Source organism: Zingiber officinale, chromosome 2A (genome assembly GCF_018446385.1).
Source record: "Zingiber officinale cultivar Zhangliang chromosome 2A, Zo_v1.1, whole genome shotgun sequence".
Classification (NCBI taxonomy): Eukaryota; Viridiplantae; Streptophyta; class Magnoliopsida; order Zingiberales; family Zingiberaceae; genus Zingiber; species Zingiber officinale.
The window spans coordinates 174,881,342-174,899,234 of record NC_055988.1 but is presented as its reverse complement, the minus strand read 5'-3'; the positions used below and the strand labels follow the sequence as shown (position 1 = coordinate 174,899,234).

Sequence of the window (17,893 nt, the reverse complement as noted above, 5' to 3'; positions counted from 1 at the left end):
CGGGCAGAACCATTGTTGGCAATCTCGTCGGGCCTAAAGATGACTGGTTTATGGTACCGGAAAGGACTGGCTGCCACCGGCAGAAGGCTGGCATGGCCGGCGACTGTGTTTGTTGCACTTGCGGCGTGGGTAGCGCGATCAAAGTGGGCGGATTGGTGGCGTGAGTGAGCGACGTGGGTGCGGCGGAGAAAACGGCATATTTTTTGTTCAAGAAACTGTATTTTTTTTATTTCGAACAGAACAGTGCATATATGTTAAAGCTCACGTGGTTTAAAAACTATTTATATATATTAATATATATAAATAATGCAGGTTAGAATTAATTGAAATTATGATTATGGGTCTAATTTTAATTAATTAGATGAGTTTAAATTGGTTGGTTAAATTAGATCCGGTTTAGATTAAATTATTGGGTTTAATCAAACCAATTTGATCCAACCCCAAATCAATTTGGGTTAATTAATTGGGTTTGGACCAAATATGATCAAATGACCAGTTGGGTCAAATTTGATCAAATTGATTAGATTTGTTCTAATCAATCAGACTTAAAACCAATGAATATTGGTTTGATCAGACAGATTTGAGTTTGATCAATAAGTCTGAAATTGGTAGAAATGGACTTAGATCAAACAGTAACAGAACATAGGTACAAAAATCCCTATCCAATTAGATTAATTCTAATTAAAGACAATGGACCGAGCTTAGGATCTGGATCCCTAATCAACTGATCCAATGAGTCTGACCCATTAGATTAGTTCTAATTGTCGACTTGAACTCCTGAAAATCGAGAAGATTTGTTTTCTTGATTTATTATGCTGGTACTATGCCTGTATAAATTGAAATAAACCGGTTTTGTACTGGTTAGTCGGTTTTGTACTGACTTATTTATTTTCAATTTTTCAGATGGCACGGACGATCACCACATTAACTCGTCGTGAAGTGCGACGAAATCAGCTCAGGGAGGAGATTCAGGAGATAGAGTATAACTCTACTTATGGAGTCGACGGACACATTGGACGGCTTGATGATTTGTTTTGGAAACTTGAGCGAGCAGAGTTTCTAGTCCTGGATAGTTATAGGATTTGGGCTTTGATGCATTCATTGCCAGAAAATCCAAGAATGATAGCAGACTATATTTGGGAGCGTCATCAAGGACGCATCACATATTCTGTATTATGTGAGGAACTGCTTCATCATATGACTGAAGAGGATCCGGAAGAGTTCAAAGAGGACTCGGAAATGATCGAGGAGGAACCAGAAGAGGATCCAATTATGGATCCAATAGAGAACCTTGAAGCTGTCCTGCTTGAGATAATCCCAAATGAGTCCAGGCTAAGAGGGATTATTTTGGCCACTGCACTAGTGTCTGTCCTAGTGGGAGTGGTAGTTGCCTATCTAGTTTTCTAAGGTTCTGTTATTTTCATTATGTATGAACAATGTTAGTTCATTTCATTCATGTTAGTTAGTTATATGTTAACAATATGTAGCATAATTTTATGTTAACGATATGTTCATTTATTTATGCTGTTTGCTTGAATGATGCATGATTAGTTCATGATGTATTAAATGATTAGTTCATTTAATTAAAGAAATCATGATATATTAAATGATTAGTTCATTTAATTAAAGAATTCGTGATATTATAAATGATTAGTTCATTTGTTGAGATGTATGTAATAGAATTGATTAATATTAATTTGATTGGGCATACGAATAATGAGTGAAAACATAGTTGTCACTTGATTTTGTAAACCGACTCAAAATAATATTAAGTCAATCATAAATTACATACATATGATATATACTGAATACTAAATAATGTGTTTGTTTATGATAGATTATGACAACCAAAAACATAATAGCTGAACTCAATAAAGGTGAAAAACTTAATGGGGATAACTATAAGATCTGACACCTCATGATACAATATGTACTTGAGGAACAAGAAGTTCTAGAGGCTGTAAATCAGGTTATGGAAGAACCTGTAGATGGTCCCACTACACAATATAAACGAGATCTTGATGCCTATAAGGCATGGAAGAAAAAGGACTCCACTGCAAAGGGCATATTGATTAGTTCAATGGTAGACGACCTAGCTTTTGAGTATGAGTCATATCTTACAGCTCATGATGTCTGAGTAGCCCTTAAAGAAAAATATAGTGGAGTAAGTCTGAGCAAGCTTCGACATCTGACAATCAAGTTTGACAGCTACAAAAAGTGTCCGAATGTATCAATAGTTCAACATCTCAGGGAGATGTCGAACATGATTCGGGAGCTGAAAACTGCTGCTCATGAGTTGACTGATGAACAACAGGTTCAAGCAGTTATTCATTCACTTCCAGATTCTTGGGAGACCATGAAGCAGACCCTAACTCACAGTGAGAGTATCAAAACTTTCATTGACGTCTCATGCCATATAGAATTGGAGGCGGAGAGAGTTGAATCCGCAAGGATTTCTGGACAAGCCTATGTGGCTATAGGTTCTGCTGGATCATCTGGATCCAAGAAAAAGAAGTGGTTCAAGAAAGGGAAGGGAAAGAAGAGGGAAGCTGTTGCTGTGGGACAGGGCCCAATCAAGAAGATAGTAAAGAAGACTGGAAAGAAACCTAAAAACAAGTTGACTTGTTTTAATTGCGGCAAGAAGGGTCACTTCGCTCGGGGGTGCACTGAGCCGAAAAAGGTAATCCAAGTGTGTCTTCTTTTCAAGAGCATTTTGTTGCTAGTTCAGTGTTGTTAGCTGATTCTTATCCTTTGTGGATTATAGATTCGGGAGCAATCAACCATGTAGCTCGAAAGCGAGTTACATTTGTTGAGTACCGTCGGGTACTAGCTGGCAACAAGTGGATCTATGTGGGAAACAATGCAAGAGTTGAAGTCAAAGGAGTCGGCACTTGCAAACTCAACCTCAGTGGTGGTAGAGTTTTGTTTCTACATGATGTCCTGTATACTCCTGAAATTCGACGGAATCTTGTTTCCGTTACGTGTCTTCTTGATTTAGGGTATTGTATTAATTTTTATAGTCGAACTTAAGATTGACTCAGTGTCAATCGGACATGGTTTTTTAACAAATGGTTTTATGGTTTTTGATGTAGAACTAGATGTCAATTATGCTATTGATGGTTGTTTTTTAAACATTGCTCTAACTAGTGATGCAGATATAACTGATGAGGTTTGGCATGCTAGATTAGGACACATAGGGCAAGAACGTATGAATCGATTGGCTAGAGAGGGTCTATTGGGCACTCGGGCTAAGATTAAATTGTCTGTATGTGAGCATTGTCTTGCTGGAAAAGCAACTAGGAAACCATTTGGTAAGGCTATTAGATTTAAATCAACATTCACTATAAGAAATTATAGATTTAACCACACCTAATAGACAACAGTTTTTTGAGAAACTGTTGTCTTTTTGTCATTTAACAACAGTTTTATGGAAAACTGTTGTTGTTGGTCGTGTTTTTTTAAAAAAGACAACAATGTTTAAAAAACCGTTGTTTTTGACATACATAAGACAACGGTTTTTTAAAATTGTTGTCTATGAGATATCTTTACTTGGCATACGACAACAGTTTTAATCAACCGTTGTCTATTAGCGTTGCTTACATTTTAATGTGCATATTTTAATTTGGTGTCTAAAACTATGTTGTCTTTAAAAATTATTTTATAAAAAAATATTCAAACATAATTATTTGTCTATTTTCATTGATGAAGTGAAATTTATATCCCTTAATGTTTATCTCTAAGATAAAATTTGTGGTCTACGTTAAGATGGATGGATTTATTCAAATAGTAAGGATAAAATTGCAATTTTGTACAAACTATATGTTGCAACAACTATTCTTCATTAATTTCGTTTTCTTTTCCCCGACGACGAAACCCGCGCCAACCCTAATCGTGATCTTCTCCCCGACGGCGACCGCCATCTTCTCTCCTTCCAGTCCACGCCGGTCACAAGTTCGCAATCGCCGTGGCTCATTTTGTCCCGAGGTGCGTTTTTCTTCTTTCTCTGCAGAGCTCAAATGCCAGGTTAATCTTCTCCTCCAAGCTTCCTTTGTTGTGTATGGACTTTTATTTTGAATTTTTAAGCACATTTCTTGGTTTTAAAGTTGCTTTTTCGTTGTTTTGTGGATTTTGGTTCTAGGTAAACTGTAATTAGGGATCAGCTGAAATCAAACTTTTCCACTTGAATTTACCTAATTGTTGGATTATTCAATTCTAATGGGGAAATGTACGCTAAATTGTCTTATTAATCGAAATGAGAAGCATGTAATCAACGGGAAACCACGGAAATCCATGAACACTAGTAGTTGAACTCGTGATAAATGGTTCCCTTTTTCACTGGAATGTAGTACATTAAGTTGTTCTAGAAATATCATCATTAGAAATTTTAATGATTCTGTACTTGCAAGATAGTATATGGGACTATGTGTTGGATCATCAAGCTTAAAATGTGGAACTGATTGTGCTTGTTTTTTACTGCTTCCGTGCCTGTTGGGGCTGTGAGTTTGCTTTTGTTTGTGTTTTTCGGTTTGACGATAATTTCTACCACAGTAGCAAGTGACTTAGTCTTTTGTTATATCCCCTTTCTTGTTTGAGCCCAATTTTCTGTGTTGGAATGCCCCTTCTTGCTGAGATTTTAGCTAGAAGATTAAGATTCATAAATTTGTGGTTGTAGATTGTCTTAATGAGTAAAATTCTGACATTTTACACTTGTCACTTGTTTAGAAGTGAAAGTGCACTAATTATTGATATTTCTGGCAACACAGGCTTTGTTAGTGTAGATTGTGGAGGCAATGAATCATATACAGATGAGCTTGGACTGGAGTGGACACTAGATAGTCAATTTGTATATGGCGAAACAGCTAGAATATCAGCTCCAAATGAGAACCGGAAACAATACATGAAAGTGCGCTACTTTCCTACAGATAATTGAAAATACTGTTACACATTCAATGTTACAGTCAGGACACGCTACCTTGTGCGAACAAGCTTCTTGTATGGGAATTTTGACGAGAGTAATGTCTATCCGAAATTTGACATCTTAATTGGAGCAAATCATTGGACAACCATTGTCATCTATGATGCAAATACCATTGTGACACACGAGGCTATTATCCTTGCTACTGCTCCAGCAATTAGCATATGTGTATCTAATGCTACAACTGGAGAACCATTTATTTCCACCATCGAACTTTGACAGTTTGATGGATCATTGTACCACACGGATTTTGAGACTCAGTTCTTCTTGAGTCTATCTGCGAGAATAAATTTCGGTGCTGAGACTAATGAATCTGTCAGGTATTTTTTTCCAAGAAATTATTTATGATAATCTAAAGTTGGGCAGATTTATAAATATGATTTTGGTGTTGATGGAGAACTGTATCTTGAATTATCACTAATGTTTATGTGGCATTATTTTTTTACTGGTACCAATTCATGTAAGGAGCTACTTTGTGAATTTTTACACAAATTTTATGCACGCTCAAACATTAAGCATAATTGAATCTTCGGATTTCCATAAAGTCATATTGAATCCCCTCAAATCCCAAAAGAGGTCCAGGAATACACCAAGAATATTATGTGTCCATAAAGTCATATTGAATCCCCTCAAATCCCAAAAGAGGTCCAGGAATACACCAAGAATATTATGTGAGGAAATACAAATACTAGCTGGAGAAAAGGAAGGACTCAATAAGGTGTGTCTGTTAGTTCTTAGTGGCAGAGCACAAACTAACCAGATTAAAATTAAGTGTAATTATCACTTATTTACTAAGGACATTGCAGTTCACTGTACCTCCATTCTGGTACAAATACCAAGTGTGATAGTGGTGTATACTTTTTAGCATTGAATAATTGTTGAGGTCTACATGGTAACTCAAAGTATCCTGATGATCCATATGATCGAATATGGGAATCTGATTCTTTGAAGAGGGCGAACTACCTTGTTGATGTTGCTGCTGGAACTCAAAGAATATCAACCACTGTGCCTATAGATGTTAATAGTGATGAAAGACCTCCATCCAAGGTGATGCAGACTGCAGTAGTGGGTCAAAATGGAGGCTTAAATTATCGTCTTAACCTGAATGGGTTTCCGGGGAATGGTTGGGCGTTTTGTTATTTTGCAGAAATTGAAGATTTGAAACCAGATGAAATCAGGAAATTCAGGTTGGTGCTTCCGGGGAACAAGGAACTTACACATCTCATTGTAAATGTCGAAGAAAATGCCCAACGGAAGTATCGGCTATATGAACCGGGATCATATAATATAAGTCTCCCTTTTGTCTTGTCTTTTGCTTTTAAGAAAACAAATGATTCATCCAAGGGACCTATCTTAAATGCTTTTGAGATATACAAGTATATGGAGATAAATTATGGATCCCTAGACGGTAAGTAAAGAAATATCTTGTTAATTTGGTAATCTAGAGCAACACTGTTTTCTTTTAGAGTGTATCCTTTATACCTCTTTTCTCTTCAGCACTGACCATGGAAAGCTTTGTATCACATTACCCAAAAGAAGTTTGGGCACAAGAAGGTGGAGATCCATGCTTACCAGCTCCATGGTCATGGGTTCAATGTAATTCAGATCCGCAACCACAAATTGTTTCAATGTACTGAATGCTTCTCTAACTCTCATTGGTCTTTGTCATGTTTGCTTTGCTTTCCCATGCATGATTTCCAGTTTCTCTAGCTGACCTATGAATTGTTGCTAATGTACAAATTTTAGCTATCTTCTCGCCGCGTGAACTAATGAATAGATTCGTATAATGAACAGTAGACTATCAGGGAGAAATTTGACGGGGAATATACCTGCAGAGCTTGCTAGTTTAACTGGCCTAGTCGAATTGTAAGTTAGAATCTACTTCTGTTCCAAGTCAATTTATTTCATTCGGCACAACTGTTGATGGATTTAATGATTCCTTGTCACTGTGTCAAATTCAAATATTTCAGATGGCTTGATGGAAACGTGCTTAGTGGCCATATACCTGCTCTCGGTGCATGCTTAAGTCTCAGAAACATGTAATATATAAATATTGCTGGTTTATATATCAAACACCTAATCATTCGCTAGACTTTTTGAATTGTTTTTTTGCAATCACCTTGAGAACAATAAGTTAACTGGTGATCTATCATTTTGGCCTATCAAATTTACAAGAACTGTATGTCCTTTCTTGCCATTATATTGTCATTTAACGAACATCAATGTTTGCCCAAATTTGTTCTCTTTTAACGTTTGGCTTTGTCTATCACCAACTCCAGCATGAAGTAACTATTGAGCTTGCAGGTACGTGCAGAACAATATGCTGTCCGGAACAGTACCTGGTCATCTTCTTGGCAAAAATATAGTTTTCACGTGGGTATTTCTTATTAGATTGTGTTGAATATCTCTTTAAGTCCTACTTTCCAATGAAATTACAATTATCAAACTTGGGTATGCTATTTTTAGGCGTATCCCCAAGTGCAATAACATAAGAACAGAATTTAGACTGGCCTAATCATGATTGTTCTTGGTGATCAACAAAACAAGCTATCTAGTCTTTCACATTGTGTTTCACTTCATATACTTACTTATTGCTATTAAGAGGACTGTTGGAACAGTTTATAGGTTGTCATTGGTTGAATTCACCTTTGAGTATATTATGGTTTATTTTTCTGAGCATTTTCTACGGAATAGCTGAAGGATTACATTTTGAACAACTGAAAGAGATATGGTATTTATTTCATAGTATTAACTCTGCAACATGAATCAAGTTTGTTTATCCAACTTATACTGTAGTGCATTTGCCCACCCATAATATGAATCAAGTTTGTTTATCATAGAAGGTCTCACCTATTGTTTTATCATATGTAAAAGATATGCATACAAACAAAAATTTTCCAACCGTAACACGTGTATCCTATTCGACATGGAATTGAAAATTAGTGGTTCTTTTTTGTATTCTATTAAAAAGATAAGCTTTCTAGTACATGGACTTTTGAGCTATCAAACACAATCCATCCATGTTGGCCACGTTAAGTCAATCAAAATTTGACCACTTTGAGTTATACGCTTACCAAGTTTCACAATTAAATCCTTTCACACTTGATATGCATATTAGTGTAATAAGAAAACTTAACTCTTTGTATAAACATGTCAAAGGTCGAGTAGCTCTTGACATATTACTGTTGGTGCGGGTAGCACTAACGGTCTAACCTAGGTTTTGATGAATGACAAATAGGTTAAGTTAGTTTTGTTGTTGTTTGACACTTTGATCGAGTGTGCAGGAGAAGTCCAGACAGGTCGACGGGCTGACCGGATGTCTGGCACGAAGTCCAGCTAGGTCGACGGGCTGACCGGATAGCTGGCAAGAAGTCCAAGCGGGTCGACGGGCTGACCGGACGCTTGGCAAGAAGTCCAGCTAGGTCGACGGGCTGACCGGATAGCTGGCGAAAGGTCCAGACGGGTCGAAGGGCTGACCGGACGTCTGGCAGGTAAGTAAGGTAAGTCACTGGAGGGGAGTGACTGCGAGGACGCATTCTCGGGAAGGGAACATTAGGCGTCGATCCGGCTTAGATCCATTTCGGAAATCTAAGTCGAGATCGTGACTAGATTCCGGTCTCGGAAAGACGGAATCTAAGTCATACTTTTTCTGTTAATTCATACTTTATAAATTGTGCTAACAATCTGTGTTGCAGAGTATATTTTGCCTCGGACTAACCTTGTTTTGCAGGAGAAGGAATCTCTGGAAAAAGGTGGTCCGGGCACCCGGAGGGGATCTGGGCGCCCGGAGGCAACTTTTATCCTCTGCGTCGCCTCGCCACGTGGAGCATCCAGACTGGACTTGCCACGTCGCACCAGGGCGCCCTGAAGGGATCCAGGCGCCCGGAGCAGCATATAAAAGAAGCCCCAGGGGTGGAGCTTCAAAAACAACTGAGAACTCTTCGACTGCTTGCCCTGCTGCTCTACGCTTCTGCGATGCTAACAAAGCTCCGACAAAGTGCTCCTTCTTCTTTGGTTAAATTCCTTGTCGGTATCACTTTGTTTCATTAGCATTTCTTGTACTCTTTTTGTAATCATATTCGAATTGCTAGTGATTGCCCAACGAAAGTGGTCAAGGACCACGGGCCTTCGAGTAGGAGTCGTCACAGGCTCCGAACGAAGTAAAATCAACTGTGTTCATTTACTTTTCCGCTGCGTACTTTTACACTCGAGTTTTCGAATCGATATTCACCCCCCCATCTATCGAACGATCACGGTCCTACAAGTGGTATCAGAACAGGTACCGCTCTGATTTGGTGCAACCTTCAATCAGACAGGGGGTGAAAAATTAATTTTTTTTCGGTTTTCAGTTTTACGAATTTTTTTTCCCCATTGCAATTAAATCTAAATTGGTGCAACACCAATTTAGATACTTCTATAATTTTTTTCCCGCACTACTAATCCAAGACCAAGTCTTGGGATTTTTGTTTTTCTTTTCTTTCTTCTGTGCGCAGGACTAAAATATCTCAGACAGAAGGATTCAGTACAGTACGACCTCCACTCTTCAACGGGGACGATTTTCCGTACTGGAAGAAGCGCATGGAGGTCTACCTTAAAACAGACTTCGACCAGTGGATGAGCGTTACGAGACCCTATAAAATTCCAGCGGACAACTCCGGGAATATATTGGATCCTGAAGACTGGATAGCAGATTTGAAGAAAAAGGCGTCAACAGGAAATAAAGCGATCAACACTCTACAGTGCGGATTAACAAGAGAAGAACTGAACAGAGTTGGTCCACACAAAAACGCTAAAGAGCTGTGGGACAAATTGATCGAGCTGCACGAGGGAACGAGTGACGCCAAGGTAACAAAACGAGACCTGCTTTTGAATAAAATTCTTAATATAAAAATGCAGGAAGGTGAAACGGTGAATCAGCTCCACGCGAGGATCAAGGACATCCTCAACGGGCTTCATGCGATAGGCCACCAAATGGAAAATAGAGACTTAATAAGGTACGCATTAAATGCTTTTCCACGTAATAGTTTGTGGGCATCAATCGTAGATGCCTACAAAATTTCTAAAAATATTTCCAAGTTAAAATTAGACGAGCTTTTCTGTGAACTAGAATTACATGAACAAACTAATGCTGGAGCCGAGAAAGGTATATCTTTATTTGCAGGTTCCTCCAAAGAAAAGAAGAGCAAGCCTGAATATGAAGAAGGTTCCGACCAAGACTCCGAAGACGAAGAACACCTGGTGAACTTGGTAAGAAAAATGTTCACCAGGAGAAAAAGGAACTTCAGCAAGAAGGACTTTCAAAAGATCAGTTCTCCCACGGAACAGAAGAACGTGACCTGTTTCGGATGCAACAAAAGGGGGCACTACAAGAACGAGTGTCCAAGACTGAAGATTGACAAACCGAAACAGACCAAAAAGAAGGCTCTCAAAGCAACGTGGGACGACTCCTCCTCGAGCGAATCGGAAGCAGAAGATCAGAAGCACCAGAGTCACCTCGCGCTGATGGCCCGCGAAGCTGAAACGGAAGACGAATCGGAAGACGGGTCCGAACCCGAATCGAGCCACGAGTCCGTACTCGTTTCCGAAGGTTTCGAAGAGGTATACCTGAACCTAAATCGTAAATTCTTTAAAATTATTTCTTGTTTGAATAATAAATTGATTAAACTAGAAAATGAAAACAAATCACTTCTTGAGGAAAATCAAGACCTCAAGGAACAAATAAAAAATTCAAATCCAACTCAAGATATAACACTTGAGGAAGAAAATTTATCATTAAAAAATGAAATAAATAATTTAAAAGGGATGTTAGAAAAATTCACAACAAGATCAAAAAATCTAGACTTAATCCTAAATAATCAAAAAGCATGTTATAATAAAACTGGACTAGGATATAAGTCGAATTCAAATAAAACCTTAAAATCATTAATAACCCAATACAAATCAACCAATCTAGCTTGGGTTCCGAAAGCGTGCTTAACCACGCAAATATGACTTAATCAATATTATATACCTAAAGAAAAAATACATTATATAAAATCAAGTAAACCAAACCAAATTCCAAAATACAAACCTAAATCAAATTCAAAATCTAAACACTTTAAAAATCAACAAAATTATCACCAAGTTAACTATAACTATAAAAGGAATCGACACAAACCTAAAACCAAAATTTAAATTAATGGCCAATAATTCAGGGGGAGGCTCCAGAATAGCTGGCACCTCCAAAACTAAATTACCCGACGGGGTAACCTAAACAAACTAACCCGGCGGGGTAATTAGGACTAGTTAAAAGAGACCAAGTTTAACTTGAATCATGGTACTGGTGAAGTTTTTGGATGATAGTACGTTAGGGAAACTTGGGCATCGCATGTCTAGAAAGATATGGTTTCGATCTGGTGCATTTGGCCAAGTGGAACTGACCGAAGCTACCCTTAAATGAATCCTAACCAGTTAGACCAAGGTTTAGTACTAAGCTCCGTGGATAGGACTATTCGGAAAACCTCGAAAGGTTGGTTACTACTAATGATGTCCATGTGACTCACCAAGCTTAGAAGTTTATCCGAAGATTGCCTATTTGTGGAGACCAAAGCTAAATCTGAATCTAACACAAGTTAAACCAAAACTCCATAATTAAAAATCCAATTTCATCTCACAAAATCATAGGATTCCCTGATTGATAATATAGATTGGGTGAGATGAATAAGGCTTAAATTTGTTAAACTTAAAAATTAAAATTTTAATATTAAACTTAAAAATTAGTTTTAAAATTTTAATTTTAAACTTAAAAATTAATTTCAAAATTTTAGTTTTAAACTTAAAAATTAATTTAAATTTTAAACTTAAAAATTAATTTCAAAATTTTAATTTTAAACTTAAAAATTAATTTCAAAATGTTAATTTTAAACTTAAAAATTAATTTCAAAATGTTAATTTTAAACTTAAAAATTAATTTCAAAATGTTAATTTTCAAAATTTTAATTTTAAACTTAAAAATTAATTTCAAAATTTTAATGTTAAACTTAAAAATTAATTTCAAAATTTTAATTTTAAACTTACAAATTAATTTTAATTTTAAACTTAAAAATTAATTTCAAAATTTTAATTTTAAACTTAAAATTTAATTTCACAATTTTTAATTTCACAATTTTTAATTTCAAACTTAAAAATTAATTTCAAAATCTTAATTTTAAACTTAAAAATTAATTTCAAAATTTTAATTTTAAACTTAAAAATTAATTTCAAAATTTTAATTTCAAACTTAAAAATTAATTTTAAACTTAAAAATTAATTTTAAACTTAAAAATTAATTTTAAACTTAAAAATCAATTTCAAAATTTTAATTTCAAACTTAAAAATTAATTTCAAACTTAAAAATTAATTTCAAAATTTTAATTTTAAACTTAAAACTTAATTTCAAAATTTTAATTTTAAAAACTTAAAAATTAATGTTAAACCTAATCTATAAATCTTAAAATTAATTTTAAAAAAAAAAGGCGCCCCTGGTATTCACTTCCGGGGCGCCCGGAAGGGAATCCGGGCGCCCCGCCTAAAATCAACTCCGGGCGCCCGGAATGGCTCCAGGCGCCCGGAGCTCCCTATAAATAGGGGGCAGCAAGCGCCCCCAACATTTGCCACAAACTCCTTCACTCTTAGCAAGGTTCTATCTGAACCTCAGTGTGAGAGTGTTCTAAAAATTAAATTTTCTTGCAGTGAAGACGCTGCCGCGACTCAACCGAGGTCATCAGTTCTCTATTTTACGATGGCTCCTCGGTATATCCTTTTTCCTTGTCTAAAGTTTTTAAATTTGTCTTAATGCTTTTATTTAGAATATCTCTTTGATATAACAGTAGAAAACGAACAAATACTGGTGTTGGGCCCTCTAATGCTAGTACTGACCCTAGGTTTCCCACAGATGAACTAAGGCTTAAGTTTGAGTCAACCATTTATAAGGCCATTAGGACTAAATGTATAAATAGATCATTCTTTCTAGGTTCGTGTGCCTCCGTTATAGAGGTTATAAACCACTATAACTTAAGGAACCTTGTCGAATGTACCAGTCCAGTAAACATAAGTCTGTGTGCTGAATTTTGCAATAACCTAGTGAAAGTAGACGACCTCATCTATACCACTAGGGCAGCGGGTACTGATATCACGTTTTCCCCTACGACTATCCGAGAGTTTTTAGAGTTACGTCCATCTACTTGTTCTTTCTTGTGCTATCCTCCCAGGGATCTACCATTCGGAGATCCCTACTCACATATTACTCTCGATACGATTTATTCGTATTTTTTGGGGGAGAGCGAGATCCCACTGTGACCCAGTTTAGGTCGGTAGAACTTCGAGTCCAGGACTACGCTCTTTATAGGGTCTTAGTCTGTTGCATTTTACCACTGACTACTCGGGACATCGCTATGATGCACCCATTCCATTCATTTTTACTCTATGCCCTGAGTCATCGGTTAGATATTGACATCAGCCTACATATCTTCTCCACCATTATCTACTCGGCTGGATACGTGACTGATAGACGAGTCCACATGCCGTTCTGTCACATTCTGACAGCATATATGTCCTCGTTGCACATTGATGTCACTAGAGGAGACATTGCCTACATGACCGAGTTCAATGTTATAGCAGCTAGGAACTTCTCCTTAGCCGGTATCCACGTAGATAGGAATGACGGGACTATGTCTTGGCGGAGGGGGGCACAGCACCAGCCCGATCCAGACGCAGAGGGGGACGAGTTCATGCTTGCACTGTTTCCAGAGGAAGCCGCACCGGCTCCACCACCGCCCCCAGCTCGAGCACCACGTCACGCTCCCCGCACTCTAGCCGATCGTATGACCGGACTAGAGAGAGCTATGGCGAGTCTCCAGCAGGAGAACTCTGATTTTCATCGGGACATACGGCGAGAGGTTGCCGAGTTACGAGCTGCCGGAGAGACCCGACACACTGAGCTGATGGCGCTTCTCCGATCCTTGGGATCTGGACCACCCCCTTCATCATCTCAGTAGCTCTAGTTATGACTCACTTCTGTAGCTACACTACCTGTAAAATACTTTGGATTTATCTAATGATATTTCAGACTTGCATTGATTATGTTCTATCTTGGTAGCCTAGGAATTTTTTTTCAGAAATATTTTCAAAGATGATTGTTTTTAACTCATAGGTTCAAACAAGTGTCAGTTTTCAAAACTTTCCACTTTTAAATTTTCAAAAACAGTTTTGACCTTAGACTAGTTTTGAATCCTTAGAAAGCATGTACCCATAGGACTAGTTTTTGAGCATCTCACCAACACCTTAGGTTTACCTTGCTTGTGTTTCACAAACATAGAAAGGGGTGAGATGCATAGGCCAACTGTCTGGACTTAAGATGCTTATTTCAGTGCATCAGCATAAGTCTGGACGTTAAATACAAATCAGACATTAATCAGATTAAGTTCATCAGTCAAGTCAAACACTGACTGCTTATAATCAACTTAATATGACTAACCAAGTGAAAGCTACTATCTTCTGATAGTTAGTTAGTACCTAATTGGTTAGACAGCTGTTTAATTTTAAGTGTCAAGTTTAGGGGGAGAAATTACTTAAAATTTTGTATGTTTTTGTACATCTATTTTAAAACTAACTTATTTTTAAACACCAGTCTTCAAAAAGTTAAAACTTAACTAAGTGTTTGAAAAAAATTGGAAGTTTAAAAATCCCACCTAATTTTCAAACTTGATTTTAAAGTTGAAAATTATTACAAATTTAAACTTATTCAGTTTTGTAACATATGCTTGAAAATTAAACTTTCCAAACTTAGCTTTTATCAAATTAGCCTTAACAAATTTATTTTGGCTAAAATTTTACTTGTTTTCTTTGAAAAATTAAAAATTTTGCTTGTTTTGAAAAATCAAATTTAAAAACTAGATCAAATTTTAAAACTTGGTTTTAAAATTGTACTTTTATCAGTATCTTTGAATTTTGAATCAAACTTAGATATTTTCCAAAATTAGCTATTTCTTAATGAATTTTTACAGTAACTCAACACTATGCTTGTTTACCCTTGCATATTTTTGATGAATGCCAAAGGGGGAGGGTTAGGTGGTTAAGTTAGCTAAACCAAATTGGCTAAACCAAATTGAAAACACTAAAACTAACTTTAAAAACCATGTACCTGTTTTATTTATTTTTTTGCGTCTTTTCACTAACTTAACCAGGTTGTCATTCCATCAAAAAGGGGGAGATTATTGGTGCGGGTAGCACTAACGGTCTAACCTAGGTTTTGATGAATAACAAATAGGTTAAGTTAGTTTTGTTGTTGTCTGACACTTTGATCGAGTGTGCAGGAGAAGTCCAGACAGGTCGACGGGCTGACTGGATGTCTAGCACGAAGTCCAGCTAGGTCGATGGGCTGATCGGATAGCTGGCGAGAAGTCCAAGCGGGTCGACGGGCTGACCGGACGCTTGGCAAGAAGTCCAGCTAGGTCGACGGGCTGACCGGATAGCTGGCGAAAGGTCCAGACGGGTCGAAGGGCTGACCGGACGTCTGGCAGGTAAGTAAGGTAAGTCACTGGAGGGGAGTGACTGCGAGGACGCGTTCCTGGGAAGGGAACATTAGGCGTCGATCCGGCTTAGATCCATTTCGGAAATCTAAGTCGAGATCGTGACTAGATTCCGGTCTCGGAAAGACGGAATCTAAGTCATACTTTTTCTGTTAATTCATACTTTATAAATTGTGCTAACAATCTGTGTTGCAGAGTATATTTTGCCTCGGACTAACCTTGTTTTGCAGGAGAAGGAATCTCTGGAAAAAGGTGGTCCGGGCGCTCGGAGGGGATCCGGGCGCCCGGAGGTAACTTTTATCCTCTGCGTTGCCTCGCCACGTGGAGCATCCTGACTGGACTTGCTACATCGCACCAGGACGCCCGGAAGGGAACCAGGCGCCCGGAACAGCATATAAAAGAAGACCCAGGGGTGGAGCTTCAAAAACAACTGAAAACTCTTCGACTGCTTGCCCTGCTGCTCTACGCTCCTGCGACGCTAACAAAGCTCCGACAAAGTGCTCCTTCTTCTTTGGTTAAATTCCTTGTCGGTATCACTTTGTTTCATTAGCATTTCTTGTACTCTTTTTGTAATCATATTCGAATTGCTAGTGATTGCCCAACGAAAGTGGTCAAGGACCACGGGCCTTCGAGTAGGAGTCGTCACAGGCTCCGAACAAAGTAAAATCAACTGTGTTCATTTACTTTTCCGCTGCGTACTTTTACACTCGAGTTTTCGAATCGATATTCACCCCCCCTCTATCGAACGATCACGGTCCTACAATTACAACCTCTAATATTGGTGATAAAAATATATACTGGAGACTAGCTAGACTTGTTGTTGTTGAATTGGATTAAAATCATGTGATTTTTATTTTCACAGGAAGTAAAAGGGTGTTATATACTTAGCCAGTTTTGGTACTTTAATCACAGGAATTGCACAAGTAGAGAAGATTTGATCCAACAAAACAATATACTTTGGCATATATATGTGTGATATATTGTTATGGGTACTATTTAGTTTTGTAAACTTTGGTGATGTTTGGATGTTAATGTTTGATACTTTAATGATGTTTGGATTGTAGGTTCTTGATCAATGATATTTTATAGATAACTTGAACTGAAAGTGAGTTATGCAGTAATTTTAGTTTGTGCCTAGAAAGAAGTATTGTTATCATATTCAATTGTATACAACGTCTTTGCCATCATCATCTTTATGCCATTTACTCCTGGGAAATGACTTAACTTGCAATCATATGCTATTTACCTCAGGGAAAAGATAATGACCCCGTACCCAGAGAGGAGAAGAGGCTGCAGTTACTGATATGGTGTTTAGAAGATGCACAGGCTGTTTAGAAGATGCACAGGTACAGAAGACTTGATCCAACAAAACAAGATATTTTGGACTTTATATATATGTGTAATATATTGTTATGGGTACTATTTTGTTTTGTAAACTTTTGTGATGTTTGAATGTTGATGTTTGGTACTTTAATGATGTTTGGATGATGATGTTTGGTACTTTAATGAAATTTGCATTGTAAATATTGATTATGTTTGGATTGTAGGTTTTTTATCAATGAAATTTGCACCGGATGATTTACACTGGATGAAATTTGCACTGGATGATGATGTTTTTTTATAAACCGTTGAGTAGGAAAATATTAATAAGTTTTTTATTTATTGTCAACATGTTGTATATTGTACCCAAAGACATCAGTTTAAATATGTCAAACTGTTGTCAATGACGTTAAAAGACAACAGTGAAAAATCATTGTCAAACTGATGTTAATTAACATTGTTCGCTAAAAAGACAACGGTTTTAACCGTTGTCAAACCGATGTCATTGGCAAAAAAGACAACGGTTTTTAGCCGTTGTCGTAGACAGCTCAAAACTGTTGTTGAAGAGCCTAGGCATACGCTCAAAGACAACGGTGAACAACTGTTGTCGTTGAATGAAAAGACAACGGTTTTTCACCGTTGTAAAACTGTTGTCGTTTCCTTCAAAGACAACAGTTAAAAACTGTTGTCTTTGGGCACCCCTTTTAACAACACAGCCTTTAACAACAGTCAGAAAGGGGCTACGACAACGGTGAAAAACTGTTGTTGTTAGACTTTTTTCTTATAGTGATTGCAGTTAATTCATTTGGATATTTGTGGTCCAATGAATGTAAAGGCTAGACATGGAGCTTCTTATTTCATTATATTTATTGATGATTTCTCTAGGTTCGGTCATGTATATTTGATTTCTCACAATTCTGAAGCATTAGATTGCTTCATTCGTTATATGAATGAAGTTGAGAATCAAACGAAACGTAAAGTTAACACTTTATGCACTAACCGTGGAGGGAAGTATTTGTCTAATATGTTCAAGACAATATGTAATGATAGA

The 17,893-nt window shown here is 37.2% G+C and overlaps 1 pseudogene; it reads left to right on the top strand.

Annotated features, from left to right (window-relative positions):
• The first annotated feature begins 4,681 nt into the window (after positions 1-4,681).
• On the top strand, positions 4,682-7,018 carry LOC122044291 (annotated as a pseudogene).
• The last annotated feature ends 10,875 nt before the right edge of the window (positions 7,019-17,893 follow it).